Source organism: Ovis aries, chromosome 2 (genome assembly GCF_016772045.2).
Source record: "Ovis aries strain OAR_USU_Benz2616 breed Rambouillet chromosome 2, ARS-UI_Ramb_v3.0, whole genome shotgun sequence".
NCBI classification, from domain to species: domain Eukaryota; kingdom Metazoa; phylum Chordata; class Mammalia; order Artiodactyla; family Bovidae; genus Ovis; species Ovis aries.
In genome coordinates this window covers 186,769,483-186,783,928 of record NC_056055.1, presented here as the reverse complement: position 1 = coordinate 186,783,928, position 14,446 = coordinate 186,769,483, and the positions used below count along the sequence as shown (strand labels likewise).

The 14,446-nt window shown below is 45.6% G+C and overlaps 1 protein-coding gene across 27 annotated transcripts in view; it reads left to right on the top strand.

Annotated features, from left to right (window-relative positions):
• Window positions 1-14,446, top strand: part of CLASP1 (cytoplasmic linker associated protein 1) — a 272,898-nt gene that overhangs the window by 136,761 nt on the left and 121,691 nt on the right. The gene's annotated exons all lie outside the window — the stretch shown is intronic.

Here is a 14,446-nt window from a genome sequence, read left to right as displayed (position 1 = left end):
AGTCTGAGCCATGAAGTGGTGCTGGGTTATAACCCAGAGCACAGGTGTTGATGGGGCTGTAATGGTGCATACCAATGACTGAGTAAGTGTATAAACAAGGAAAAGAGTTAAAATAAGTCTATAAGCAAGTCTCCATGCAGAATGAATGTAAATCATTTCTGTGGCCAGCCTCCCAGAGGAGGGGAGCGTGACTCCCGGCTTTGTGTGTGCTGTGCATGGTGTTGCCTTCCACAGGGGACGGTGTGGGAAGGGGAACAGCGCCCTTCCAGAGGAGAAACCTCAGCCAGGCGACTGAGGCCAGCATCAGTGGACTTGTCAACCACGTGTACTCTGGACAAGATGTGAGGAGAATGGCATTTTACCTCTGAGCATCTTCTTTCTCAACCCATAAGCTCTATGTACACTTGGGAACCTCAGGCAAACCCAAATTGAAGGACTTTCTATAAACTACCCAACCCGCATTCCTTGAACTGTCAAGGTCGTCTAGAACAAGGAAGTCTGAGAAATGTCACAACCCAGAGGAGTGTGGTGGTGATTAAATGTCATGTGGTGTCCTAGATAGGGTCCTGGGACAGAGAAAGGATGGTGAGGAAAGTAGGGAACTCTGAGAAAACCTGCTCATGGACTTTGAGTTAATAATGATATATCAATATTGGTTCATTAATTATTATCAATGCCCCAGACTATTGTTTGTGTTAATAACAGGGAGACAGGGTGTGGGGGATAGGGGACCCTCTGTACTCTCTTCACAACTTTTCTGTAACTTGGATCCTATTCCAAAACAGAAGCTTCATTAAAACCCCAAAGCAGGAATTCCCTAATGCTCCAGCGGCTGCGACTCTGTACTTCCACTGCAGGGGCCCTGGGTTTGGGGGAACTGGGATTCCATAAGCCTCCATGGCCAAAACAAAATAAAACAAAAACAAAACAAAATGCTGGAAAGTAGTAAGGGAGTTGGGTAGAGAAGCTTTTTAATCTCACTTTGTTTTCTTCTAATATTTCAATTATTTAACCATGTTTATACATTTGTTGATTTTGTTCTTTTGAAAGAGGTTGCAGAGTTTGTCTAGGTGGTGGAATTCATTGTATTGTCAGAATCTCACCTCTTCTTTGACTCTGAGTGTGTGCTCAGTCGATTCCAACTCTTTGCAACCCCAGGGACTGTAGTCTACCAGGCTCCAGGCTCCTCTGTCCATGGAATTTTCCAGGCAGAAATACTGGAGTGGGTTACCATTTCCTCCTCCGGAGTCTCTTCCTAACTGAGGGGTTGAGTCCACATTCCCTGCTTTGGCAGGCAGACTCTTTACCACTGCACCACAGAGCTGTCTAGGTGGCGAGATGAGGTGCTCTCAATGGTTAACGTTCTGCGCATTTGAACATCATGCACAGAACATTAACCATTTGGAAAGCATCTGTCTACAATGCGGGAGACCCAGGTTCGATCCCTGGGTTGGGAAGATCCCCTGGAGAAGGAAATGGCAATCCACTCCAGGACTATTGCCTGGAAACTCCCATGGACAGAGGAGCCTGGTAGTCTACAGCCCATGGGGTCACAAAGAGTCAGACATGACTGAGCGACTTCACTTCACTTCACTTCATTGTTATTTTTCGAAAAAAGATTGGAGGCAAAGAGACTGGTTTGGACACTATTTTAATAGCAGACATCCAGGTGAGAGGTGAGGCAGACCTGGATGAGGACAGCCTCAGCGTGGTGAGAGTGGTGGTGAAGGGGAGAGCCGGAGGGAGCTCTCTGGCCACGTTTCGGGATGATGTGGGGGGAGATGGCTGCCTGACTGAGTGGTGCTGGGACCGGCCGAAGCAGGGCACTTGGGGAGTGAGCAGTTTTGAGGGTGGAGAAATGATTGTAGTTTTAGACACTAGAACTTAGAATTCTATTTGTGTGTGAATTCCAAGTGGGTTTGTATCTTGGAGTAGGGATGGGGCTGGTTTTGGAGGATTATAATTTATTAGAATGTAGGTGTTTCTTTTCAGCTGTCATCTTATTTTTCTGTCTTTTTATGTTGGAATGTGATAATTTGCTTCTCTTGGGTTCTTGAGAATGCAGTCATTAAATCAGGGATGGAGGATTTGAAGGATTATTGCATGAGAGGCAGACAGCTCTGGGTGCAGTCACTTTAATATGAGACGATGTTCTGGTTGGGAACCTCTTCCAAATTTGGCTCTAGATTTTTCCAGCTGACTTGCTTTTGCTCCTGTGTAGTGGTTGTCGAGAAGAATTGGGTCAGGGTTGGTACAGTGATAATTAAAATGACATTTCCAGATGAGTGCAAGATGTAGGTCTGATATTTGTGGGGTTTGGGTTCTGATGTTAATTAAGCACAGTACCCCTTTAGGGCAAGTTCAAAGGTAACATAAGTTGTATAGTCAAAAGGAGAAAAGAATGTTGAATCAGTGAAACAATCCATTGCGATTTTTGTCACTGTGACATTCAGAGATTATCCGAGGTGTTGAAAGATTAGTTGCCACTTCCTGGAAGTTCAGTTTTCAGTATGTAGACTTTGTTCACAGCAATTCACGGTGCTTAAAACGTCCCCCTTTTCCTATGAAATAGTAAACATGTCCACATATGTTCACTGAAAATAAATGTCTTCACTGTAGTTAGCTTTTGAGTACTTTTGTGAGAAGTGAAGTGAAAGTTGCTCAGTTGTGTCCAGCTCCATGTGCCCCATGGACTGTAGCCTGCCAGGCTCCTCTGTCCATGGGATTCTCCAGGAAAGAATACTAGAGTAGGTTGCCATTCCCTTCTCCAAGGGATCTTCCTGACCCAGGCATCGAACCGCAGTCTCCAGCATTGCTGGTGGATTTGTGAGAAGTAACTACCGAGTTAAATGCCCTACTATAACTTATTACCATGTAGACAATTAGTGTCATTATAATTAGTAATTACGGCAGTCTGTGTGCTTACGCTATCTCGGGATCAGTTCTGACTGCCGCTTGGGTTATCTCAGCCCAGGGGCTTCACACATGTGGATCCCACTGGAGTCCATGCTCCTTGTCACCCAGCTTAATTAACATCTGCTCAGTTTCCAGATGCAACCTTGCAGAGACTTCTCAGGGTCCCTTCCCTGGGCCTCTGAAGCCTCACCGTGGCTGTCAGCTCTGAGAGTGGAAGCGCTTCTGAACTGTCAGCGTCCGGTTCAGGGACACGTGAACATCTTCTGAATACACAGATCACGGGTGTGTGAGTGATAGTTATTCTACAGATGAAAGACAGGCATAGAGAAGTTTCGTAACTTGTCCAAACTAAGAAATGGTGCCAGGTTTTGAAGTCTGGAGAACTCTCTGAAATCTGTGCATTTTACCTTTCTGCGTGCTGCCTCCCAAAGCTAGAGTCACATGGGGAAGATTGAACTCCAGTTACTGTTTGGTTTTCTCAGTGTGGCCACACACTAGCTGTGTTAGACATGCCAGACCTTTATCCAGCAGGAAATCGTTGACTATGAGGTCGGAAGTCTCTCCCTGGCCCATCCTCCTGGTGGACGTGCACAGAGGCTGGGTCTAGACTCCGCTGTCACCCAGTGGCATGCATGAGTGTACCACCTCTGCACACAGCCACCTCTGGCACAGATGCCCAGACATTGAAAACGGATCTACTCACTAATCTTTGGAGTTGAGAGAATTGATTGAGCAAGACAGAAAAGATAGTAAATAGTTGGAATGGGCTTCATGAGCTCTTCTTATAGCCAGGTTCAAGGGCTGAGTAAGTGTATGCATTTGATTGTTATAAAAATGAAATTGGAAAAGAAAACAATCAAAAGATCCTTTTTTTAAATCCTAAAGTTTTTGTTTGGTACCTTTGGTTTACTTGGATTTCTTTGTACAGAAGTGTGAATTAGGTTTGAGTAGGGCTAGGATAGCAGTCACAGCAGCATTTTGACTGCTTTGTAATTATGTAAATAATTAACAGCATTGTGAATTCCCAAGTAGCTATGAGAATAAGTTCAATAAAATATACTAGGGCCTTCAGTTCAGTTCAGTTTAGTCACGTCTGACTCTTTGCAACCCCATGAATTGCAGCACGCCAGGCCTCCCTGTCCATCACCAACTCCCAGAGTTCACTCAGACTCACGTCCATCGAGTCAGTGATGCCATCCAGCCATCTCATCCTCTGTCGTCCCCTTCTCCTCCTGCCCCCAATCCCTCCCAGCATCAGAGTCTTTTCCAATGAGTCAACTCTTCGCATGAGGTGTCCAAAGTACTGGAGTTTCAGCTTTAGCATCAGTCCTTCCAAAGAAATCCCAGGGCTGATCTCCTTCAGAATGGACTGGTTGGATCTCCTTGCAGTCCAAGGGACTCTCAGTAGTCTTCTCCAACACCACAGTTCAAAAGCATCAATTCTTCGGCCCTCAGCTTTCTTCACAGTCCAACTCTCACATCCATACATGACTACTGGAAAAACCATAGCCTTGACTAGACGGACCTTTGTTGGCAAAGTAATGTCTCTGCTTTTGAATATGCTATCTAGGTTGGTCATAACTTTTCTTCCAAGGAGTAAACGTCTTTCAGTTTCATGACTGCAGTCACCATCTGCAGTGATTTTGGAGCCCCCAAAATAAAGTCTGACACTCTTTCCACTGTTTCCCCATCTATTTCCCATGAAGTGATGGGACCAGATGCCATGATCTTCGTTTTCTGAATGTTGAGCTTTAAGCCAACTCTTGCACTCTCCTCTTTCACTTTCATCAAGAGGCTTTTTAGCTCCTGTTCACTTTCTGCCATAAGGGTGGTGTCATCTGCATATCTGAGGTTATTGATATTTCTCCAGGCAGTCTTGATTCCAGCTTGTGTTTCTTCCAGCCAAGCATTTCTCATGATGTACTCTGCATATAAGTTAAATAAGCAGGGTGACAATATGCAGCCTTGACGTACTCCTTTTCCTGTTTGGAACCAGTCTGTTGTTCATGTCCAGTTCTAACTGTTGCTTCCTGACCTAGCAGCAATAAATTGGTTTTAAGTCTGTGTGTGTTACAGTTATTCAAAGGCCGTATTCTTACAAAAACTATAGAAAACCATCAACTTAACTGTAATGTGACTTTTAACTTTTCAGATAGTAGGATAGGAATTCAGATTTGAATGAAAGTTGTACTAGAGAAAGAAGACATAATAATAGTTGCAGAAAATGTAACAGACTCAAACTCTTGAACATTTACTCAGAGATATTTTCTAGGAAAGAGAGCCAAATTCTTTAAAAAACACGGTGGATTTTTGTTTGCTATGGTGGTTAATTCTTTCTTGGAATCTCTTTTTGAACTATCTTGAGCTTGAGTGATCTGTGTTTCATAGGATTTAGGGTAATCTTTTGATAATCCTTTTGATAATCTGTTTCCTAGAAGAAAAGCCTTGAAAGGAGTTAAAAATTCATGCCTGGTGAATATGAGTCAGTAGTGAATTGACTTTAACTTTCTACCAGTCTGTGTGTAGGGGCCGAAGCAGGATGGATTCTAAGTTGTATGAGGATTGTCTTCTACCCCAGAGCACCTGTGGCCTCTAGAAGAGAGAGCGTGGCTTAGGTGACCAGTGAGTTAAGCCTCCTGTGTCCCTTTTCCTCCTCCGGCTGATTGGCCTGGGGTTGGGTGGCTGGTGGAAGAGCAGCAGGGTGGTCCCAGGTCCCCGCTCTGGGACCCTCGTGGGCTATGGGAGCATGAGACGAGAGCTGCCCCCTGGGCTGGCTCCTCCTGCGTTTCTCTTACTGGATGTGTCCAGAGCCCTGATAGAATGTAAAGCCAGGTCTTCCATCTGGCCAGAGTTTGTGGGGCTCACCAGTCTGTGTTAATACAGAGACAGTTTAAGTCTTCCCTGAGCTCCATGGCCAGCTCTTCTGGCAGAAAGGCTGGTCCATCCTGGTCTTCCCTACTGCTCCCCCGAGAGCCCTTTGATACGCAGGATGATAAAGTAGCCATCTCTTGGTGCCCTCCGTTTTGATTGGTTCCCAGGAGAAATTTATAGTCTCTTTGAGGTGTGTAGAGAGATACTCTTCTTCAAGACTGATCTTCTATACCTGCTATTGCTATGTTGCTGTGGGTTCTTTTCTTTGGGGAATGGTTAGTTTAAGTTGGGCATCCAAACAGGTCAAGAGATGCCAACTTGAATAACTCAAACTTCTGGACATGACTTGGAGACTTTGCCTTCAGTCCTTTGTTCCCTGGTGCCCAGGATGGGGACAGTCCCAGAACTGTGGGGCTCCTGGACACATCTATGTGCCTTGGCCCCTGGCTGGTTTGTTCACTGTCCCTGTCAGAAGTTCCTTGCCCCTCCTACATTTGTCCACAAGGAGTCTTTGGAATGTATTCTCTCTGCCTATGTGCTCTCTCAGTGGGGCTGTCTACCACTTGCCTGCACTGTGTAGGCTGTGTGCCCATTTAGAGCATTCCACAGTCACAGTTCATGTTAAGTCCTCCGCTGTCAGACCCAAGCAATGGAGTGAGTCATGTCGGAGTGTGGGTGGGAGGGCACAGTGGATCCTTTCTGAGTTTACTTGTCTCTGTTCTCTGTGCCCCTTTTCTGTATTCACTTGGCACATCCTGTGCGTGCCTTGAGCAAAGCATCACACTGAGTCATGGCTGCTGTGAGCTGTGTGTGTCTGTTTCCCACGCTGGACCGTGAACTCCAGGATAAAAGCCACGCTTTTCTACCTTCCTCTCAGTTCCCTGCAGAGTACCTGGCACAGAGGTGTGCTTGGTAAATAGATGCTGAAGAGATGAGGGAAGGAAGGTGCATGTGTTGTACTCTTAGTGTTCTGAGGAAGTGTTCTATTCAGTAACAGCCCTCCCCACACCCCACCCCCTCAGAGAGAGGAGACTCGCTCCCAGGCACCCATCCAGTTTTATTTCAGAAGCAACAAAGGGAATACTGAGACCAGATCACCTCTCAGGTTGACCCTGTGCCCTGAACTTAAACTTCCAAGTCACAGGGAGGCCACAGAGAGTTTAGGAAGAATTTAAAAATTGATGCCTCTTGGGGGAAGCAGATACCTAATTTAGCTTTTTTTCTTTACTTTGTAAATGATGCATTTCTTCCGTGACCCTGAGAAAATTGTCGTTGAGACCATCCCAGGGCTTTTTGACGAGGGGGTAGGTAGATCCTTTCATTTTGGAACCATCTGTAGGGAAGGTGGTTTAAGGCCTTCTTCTGTTTCTCAAAAAATGTTCGTACATTTCTTTTCACTGGATAATTTGAATTAGTTCTGTGTCATAGTCTTCTGATCCATGAACATGAAATGTCTTTCCATTTAGTAGGTCTTTAATTTCTCTCAATAACATTACATAGTTTTCAGCAGACATGCAAACATTCTTTTTTGTTAAAATTACTAAGTATTTTATTTTTCTTGATGCTATTGTTAATTGAATTACTTTCTTAATTTCATTTTTGGATTGTTCACTGCTGATGTATAAAAATACAATGACTTTTTCTGTGGTTTTAATCCTGCAGTCTCTCTGAAATAATTTATTTGTCCTACTAGTTTTTTAGTGAATTCCTTAGAACTTTATATATGCAGATTATGTCATCTGTGAAGAGAGATAATTTTATTTCTTCTTGTCTAATCCAGATTTTTTTTCTATACTAATTGTCCTGGCTAGAACCTTGAGTATACTGTTGAATAGAAGTGGTGAGAGCAGGCTTCTTGTCTTGTTCCTGATCTTAGGGGAAAGCATATAGTCTGTTCCTGTTAAATAAGATTTAATAGTGTGCTTTTTGTATTTTGTAGCTGGTCTTCATCAGGTCGAGGGAGTTCCCTTCCAGTCCTTGTTTGTGGTATTTTTAGCATGAAAGGTCTTTTTCCTCCCCAGTATTGGAAATATTTTTTAGTACCTCTGTTGAACATGTGTTTTTGTCTTTTAGTCTGTTAATATGATGTATTAATAAATTAATTAAGTTTTATATATTAAACCAATATTGCATTCTTGGGCTAAATCCTGCTTGGCCATAGTGATAGTGTTTTATATGTTGCTAGCTTTGGTTTGCTAATATTTTGTTGAGGATTTCTGTGTCTATAGTCATAAGAGATACTGATGGCTCTGTGTTTAGGAAATTATCTTAAGTAATTTTCTTAGGTAAGCAAGCATCTGTTACAAGAATTAAATAAAATGATGCACAGAAAGTTCTGAGCAGAGGTGTTCATCACACAGTGGCCAGTTTATGTGAGCTGCTGTTTTTTGTGGTCGTTTATCATCACGACTCTGATCCTAGGATCTTGAGTCAGACAGACATCGACCTGAAGTCTTCCTTCACCCCTCTTATTTATTAGTTGTGTGACTTTAGGCACTTCTGTCTGGATGTGTTAAGATTTTCCATCTTTAATGCGAAGTCATGATGGTGCTTCTCTCTTGGGGTTGTCAGGAGGATTCAATGAGGGCCCCAGACACAGGGCCTGGCACACAGGTATGTATAGACATAAGTATGCGTGTACTGTTGCCACTTTAAGCACGTGACTACAGTGGTGTTTTGAGGGTGAAAGATTTGAAATAATCGAGCTATCTATAAGTGATTGATCAAATATTATAGATGTGAGCAGTGTAATAATAGTCTTTAAAATGAAGTCTAAAAATGCATGTATATATCTCATGTATCATTGTGTATAGTCTTATTTTGGGGGTTGTACTTTTACTTTAATTTTTAAATAGGCTTGTGCTTTATCAGAAAAAAAAAGTAGAGATATTTCTGACTGGTGGGAAATCAGGAAGGTTAAAAAACATTTAGGGTTGTATTTAGGGGGCTTCTCTGGTAGCTCAGTATATAAAGAACCTACCTGCAGTGCAAGAGACCCAAGTTCGATCCCTGGGTCAAGAAGATCCCCTGGAGAAGGAAATGGCAAACTACTGCAGTATCCTTGCCTGGAAAATCCCATGGAGAGAGGAGCCTGGTGGGCTGCAGTCCACGGGGGTTGCAAAGAGTCAGGCACAACTGAGCGACTAACACTTGGACTTTTGGGGGTTGTATTTACCTTACTGTCTTCCTCAGACATTTTAATAACTTTGTTTGACCTTATTATCTAATGAAGCCGTATGTATTTTTAGAAGTCATGAAAGCTGAAAAAGATACATGAAGGATGGTTTGCATTCATTCAGAAGTTTTGACTTCTTTCCTGTGGACTGCCAGAGTTAAATACTTGATAGCCCTACTGTCTGTTGGCCCAGGCTCCGTTGTGAGTATTAGGAATACCAGAGAAGTACCAGCTGGTCTCTGCCCCAGGGACAGAGACAGAACAAATCTGCACACAGATCATTCCAGGGTGAGGCGGAGTAAAGGCACATGCATGGCTGTGCAGCCCAGGGCAGGACAGAGTCGGGCAGGATCACAGAGAACGCTGCATTCACAGTTTCACAGGATGTGCTTGGCATATGGGGCCATCAGCAGTGGCTTAGAGCTGTGACCGATCAAGACAAGAAACTTGGGGATTTACAAAAAGCAGCCTGCCTTTGAGCTTGTTATCGTGGCTCCGTGCAGCCCCCTCTTGGGAGTACTAATTATACTCCAGTTACTAGGCTGCCATATTTCTCATTCCCTTGGAGGAGAGTTTCAGTAACAGGGAGTGGGTGAAACTGAGAGCCTGTTAGCAACATCAGCTTCCACAGGGTGACCCTCATGTAGGGAGACAGAGTTGGTTGTCTTTGTGGGGAAATGAGGCGTTTTCTCCCCATTGGCTTTCCGTGGGTCAGAGTCTGCCTAAGGAATGAAGAGAGGAACAGCTTGGTGGTTTCGGTTCCGGCTTCCCTGGCAGGCGGATAATGGAGAACAACTATCTCTTAGTTTCTGTGACATTTTGTTTGTCCTCACAGATCGTGTGTACATTTCTAAGTGGACAGTATGAGTCAAAACTTGTAATTCCAAGTTCTATACACCTAACTCGAAGTCAGTCTTTAGACTGGTATGTTTTTCTGCCTCTTTGGTACCTGAAACTGTAGTCACGGTGGTGTGTAATGGTCTCATCAAAAGAGTCTGTGTGTGGCTTGTTGCTTTGTATCGTCCCAGTCCAGCCTGATTGCAGTTCAGTCCTGAGGCTGCTGGGGCTCTGCTGGGTCTTCCCTAGGGGTTCAGATCTGAGTTGGGAAGCTGGTGAAGCGGCTGCTTCTGCCTGCCTATGCTCATGGCTAATCGCCAGCGTCTGTCCAGCATCTGGACCACTGTTCAGGACTTCAGTGCAAGTTCACAAACTTACTCAGTTTTGAGAATTATGCTACTTTGCTGCTGAGTCCACAAATGACTGTACTACTCTGTACTTTTAATTTTTTCAAAAGATCCCATCTCTCCTGTGTTTTAAAATCTCTTTTGTATCTACAGTTCTTTTGGGCACGCTATTCTACTGCTATTTTCATTTCCCTGTGCCTGCTAATTGGGTTACCAGGAGTGACTGAGAGTTGGATGAAAAGTACCCTGTCACACTGTAGCGATTTCATGTGTAATTTTTAAATGTCTTGTCCCAATTCTGTAAAAGGGGGAGTGGAACTTGGGTGATTTTTAAAGCATTAGAGGAACTGAAGGTGCCAATAAGCTTATCCGAGCTTATCTGAGAGCTTATCCTAAGCTGTCTCTTGAGAGAAGTGACCCTCAGAATGACAGCCTTGCAGTGGTGTCTGGAGATAGAATTAATTATTTCTTTGGGTTCAGAGAGAACTGATCCTTCTCTGAGAACATTTTCTATGTAACAGATGTTGTCTTGATGTGTGAAAAACTTTAAATTGATGTAACAGCACAAGCTCGCAAAGCTAAAAATACTCATTCTCACACATGTGTTTGCCTTCGTTGAAGCCCTAGAAAAAGAGCCTCTATTCTAACAAATGTCTGCTTAGCTGAAAAGCCTAAAGAAAATGGAAATTTAAGTGCCTTGTAGAGTTCAGTGTAGAGTTCAGTATGGATTGATTTAGTTGAAAGATACAGAAATATTTTAGACCATGAGGTCCCTCATCCTGGGCTGGATCCATAGTGGATGCCCTCTGCACAGCACAGCAGCCAACACAGCTTATTTGTCCAGGTCAGGAACGGCATCTTCTACATCAGAGAAATTTAACCCCAGTTAACTGAAACTGGATGGATGCTTTTTTAGGGCCTAACCCCCTTCTGAACTTGATTTTAATTTCTGGGTGTCCCAGAAGCTGGGAACCATAGGGCATACTTATTTTTAGATGGTGTACTAGTTTTCAAATAATAGGTTCAATTGACTTTTGTCCTCCAAACATCTTTTTGGGGGAAGCATCTCTAAAGTTAAAGAGTGTGTCAAACTGTTAATCTCATAAATGAATATTCCCTTATCCTTATCCTTGTTCCCCTGAATTTCTGACTCAGATAGAAAACGTGAATCACTTTGTTTGTTGGTGCATGGGTCACACGAACAGCCATGTAATCTTGCTATCAGTGTTGTGGTGATGAGCGCTTGGTATCGTGCTGTTAGCTTGTGGCCTTGTGACGTGAGACTTAACCCCTGTGCGGGCACTGGTGTTCTAGGCATTGCGGGTTCAAGGATTTTTCTTTATGTGTGTTTGCTTTTTATCGTGTCTGTATATCTGTTGGGCTTTCAACCATCACTTCTCATTCCCATCACTGTGCTTAACTCCTGCGTTCTGACATCCCTTCTATTTTTGTATTTATTTACTTCTGACCTGGTTAGAAATTTAGGTAAGTCAGTCCATCAGATTTGTTTTCGTAGGAGAAGAAAAGAGGCTAAGTTGGAACTAATGGAGCTCAGTTTCTAAAATGCCTCCACTGGCTGCCTGTTCCCCTTCCCTTCCTTGGGAGCCATTTCCACGTGGGTACTGGTGATGAAGCAGCTGCCGCCTCGTGTAGCGTGTGCAACGTAACGTCTGCAATGAGTGTGAACAATTTGTGATGAGCCGTTAAAACTACAAGCTGTTTGAGGACAGACTCTGAACTGCTTCCATTCCCTTCATACTTGCCCCATTTTCTGTGTGGCTCCCCCTCCAGCAACATACGTCCTCATGCCCCACCCCCACCCCGTGCCCACATGCCAACAAGGATGCTTTCTCTGGCCACGGGATATTCTGCCTGTAACATGAGAATATGAGGAGGATAGAAACCAAATATTGAGTGTTTTAATCTTTGCTTTAAACAGTTATCTTTTGCAGTAATTCAAGTATAAGAAGAAAGCCTTACATTACCTGCACATTTGCTCTCACTGGTGCCCTTCATTTCTTAGTGTAATTCCAAGTTTCCATTTCTACCATTTTCCTTTTGCCTGGAGGGCGTCAGCATTTCCTGGAACGAGTCTGCTGGCGATGAGTTCTGCTTTCGTTCCGTCTTTATTCTTAAAAGGTATTTTTGCTGGATGTAGCTAGGTTAATACCTTTCTTTTGCCATTTTAAAGATGCCATTCTGTTGTCTTCTGCCATATGGGGCTTCTGATGAAGCCTGTTGTCATTTTGTCCCTCTGTATAGAATGTGTATTTTTCCCTCTGACTTCTGCTGACGGTGTGGTTTCACTGTGTCAGACTGCTGGATATGGTAATAGAGTGCAGCCATGCTCAGTCCTTCACAGGTGTCCCTTGGCACGTGCTGCGCACCCTATCACCAGGCACTGGTTACTGCTGAACCGTTAGTGGAGTCCTGCTCAGCCATTGGTCGGTGCCACAGTGCGCCTGCTCAGCCACCGGTCGGTGCCACAGTGCGCCTGCTCAGCCACCGGTCGGTGCCACAGTGCGCCTGCTCAGCCACCGGTCGGTGCCACAGTGCGCCTGCTCAGCCACCGGTCGGTGCCACAGTGCGCCTGCTCAGCCACCGGTCAGTGCCACAGTGCGCCTCTCTGCCCAGCAAGCAACTGTCCATGAATGACCTTAAGTGGCCCATTCAACCAATGATGGGAGGGGTGGTGGTCTTCAGGCAGAGAGTGAGGTAAGAGGTGGATCCTGGCCTTTTCCCCCGGGCCCTCTCACTCACTTAGCCTCATCTCAGTGGTTGAGTTGGAGGGGCCCAGGGAACAGGCTGGGAGCTGTGTCCTGCAGGGCTCCAGAGCCCTGGCCATGGCTGCCCACTGGCTGGGCCCAGGCCTTGAGGCTGTGAACCTCTCCCCATCCCCAACTCTATGACCTAATGGCAGGGCCATCTGCATAGGATGCAGTCTGTAGGACGTGTACCCTGCTGTCTGGGCAGCCTGAAGAGCCTGAGGGCCAGTTGGGTCCTGGGCGTCTGGCTCCCTCACTGATGACAGCTGGGCAGGGTCCGAGGACCTGGCCCTGAGGGAGCTGCCAGCTAAGTTCTGCCTCCTCTTAGCCGGACCTGGACCTCAGAAGGTGAAAGTTGTGCCTTGGGTACTCACCCTTTCTTGTCAGAACAGAGAATAACATTCGTTTGGTGGAGGTTTATAGGAACATCATTACCTGACCTTGACCTGACTTCAAGAAAAAAGATCTGAAACCAAGAAGTTAGCAAACAACTCACCACGCCCCTGCCTTACCTTCCCTGGGAAAGGATTTTGCTGAAAGCTTTTAGGGAGTCTGAGGTTTTTAAGGCACGAGCCACCCATCTCCTTGATTAGTTCAGTTCAGTCGCTCAGTCGTGTCCGACTCTTTGCGACCCCATGAATCATAGCACGCCAGGCCTCCCTGTCCATCACCAACTCCCAGAGTTCACTTGTAGGGCCCTGCAATAAACTTTTTTGTTACAGAGCCCAAGCTCATTCTGCTCACCACCTGATAGGCCAGTAATTTGGGAGATAAGTTGTTGGAACAAGGAATAATGACTTTAATTGGGAAGCTAGCAGACTGAGAAGATAGCAGACTTGAGCATCTCGAAAACCATCTTCCCTCTGTCCAGATTAGGGCTCCTTTTGTATACAGGAGCGGTGGGGAGGAGCCCACTGTGGTGCTGATCAGTGGCTGAGCAGGCCAGCTGACAGTTGGCTCACTGAGGGTCCCTTGCTTGGGGGAGGGGCCCACTATGGCGCCTACTAGTGGCTGAGCAGGGCAGCTAAAGCTCGTGCCTGCCTCGCTGCTGTTTCATCCTGAGAAGAAAGGTGCGACTCCTGAGCGATGCCGGGTCTGAAGAAGTACTAGGTTGCTCTAGCAACGTCATCCTCTGGTACTTGGTGGAGCTGGTGTGAAGACCTTGACCTTGGTGGTCAAGCAGAGGTGGTTGACATGACCATTACTGGAATCGCTGACTGAGGTGGCGGGTGCCATGGGCTCAGCCTGCCACTGGCTTCACTGGTCAGCTCATGACCGATGAGGTGGCCAGAAGCTGGTGTCCCCAGAGCAGAGCTCCTGCCTGCCTGCTTGGTGGTGGACACAGGCTGGTCTGGTGGGCTAGGCACAGAGAGGTGTGGCGATGGAGTGGTCCCTGCACCAGGGAGGGAGGAGGGAAGGGCCCACCATGCTTCGGGTTTGGTCTGGGGAGGCCAGTGTTTACACTTCTATGCTCCACACTCCGACGTTTTGGTATTTGGCCTCACTGTGTGTGACACACAGATACTTGAGTTTGG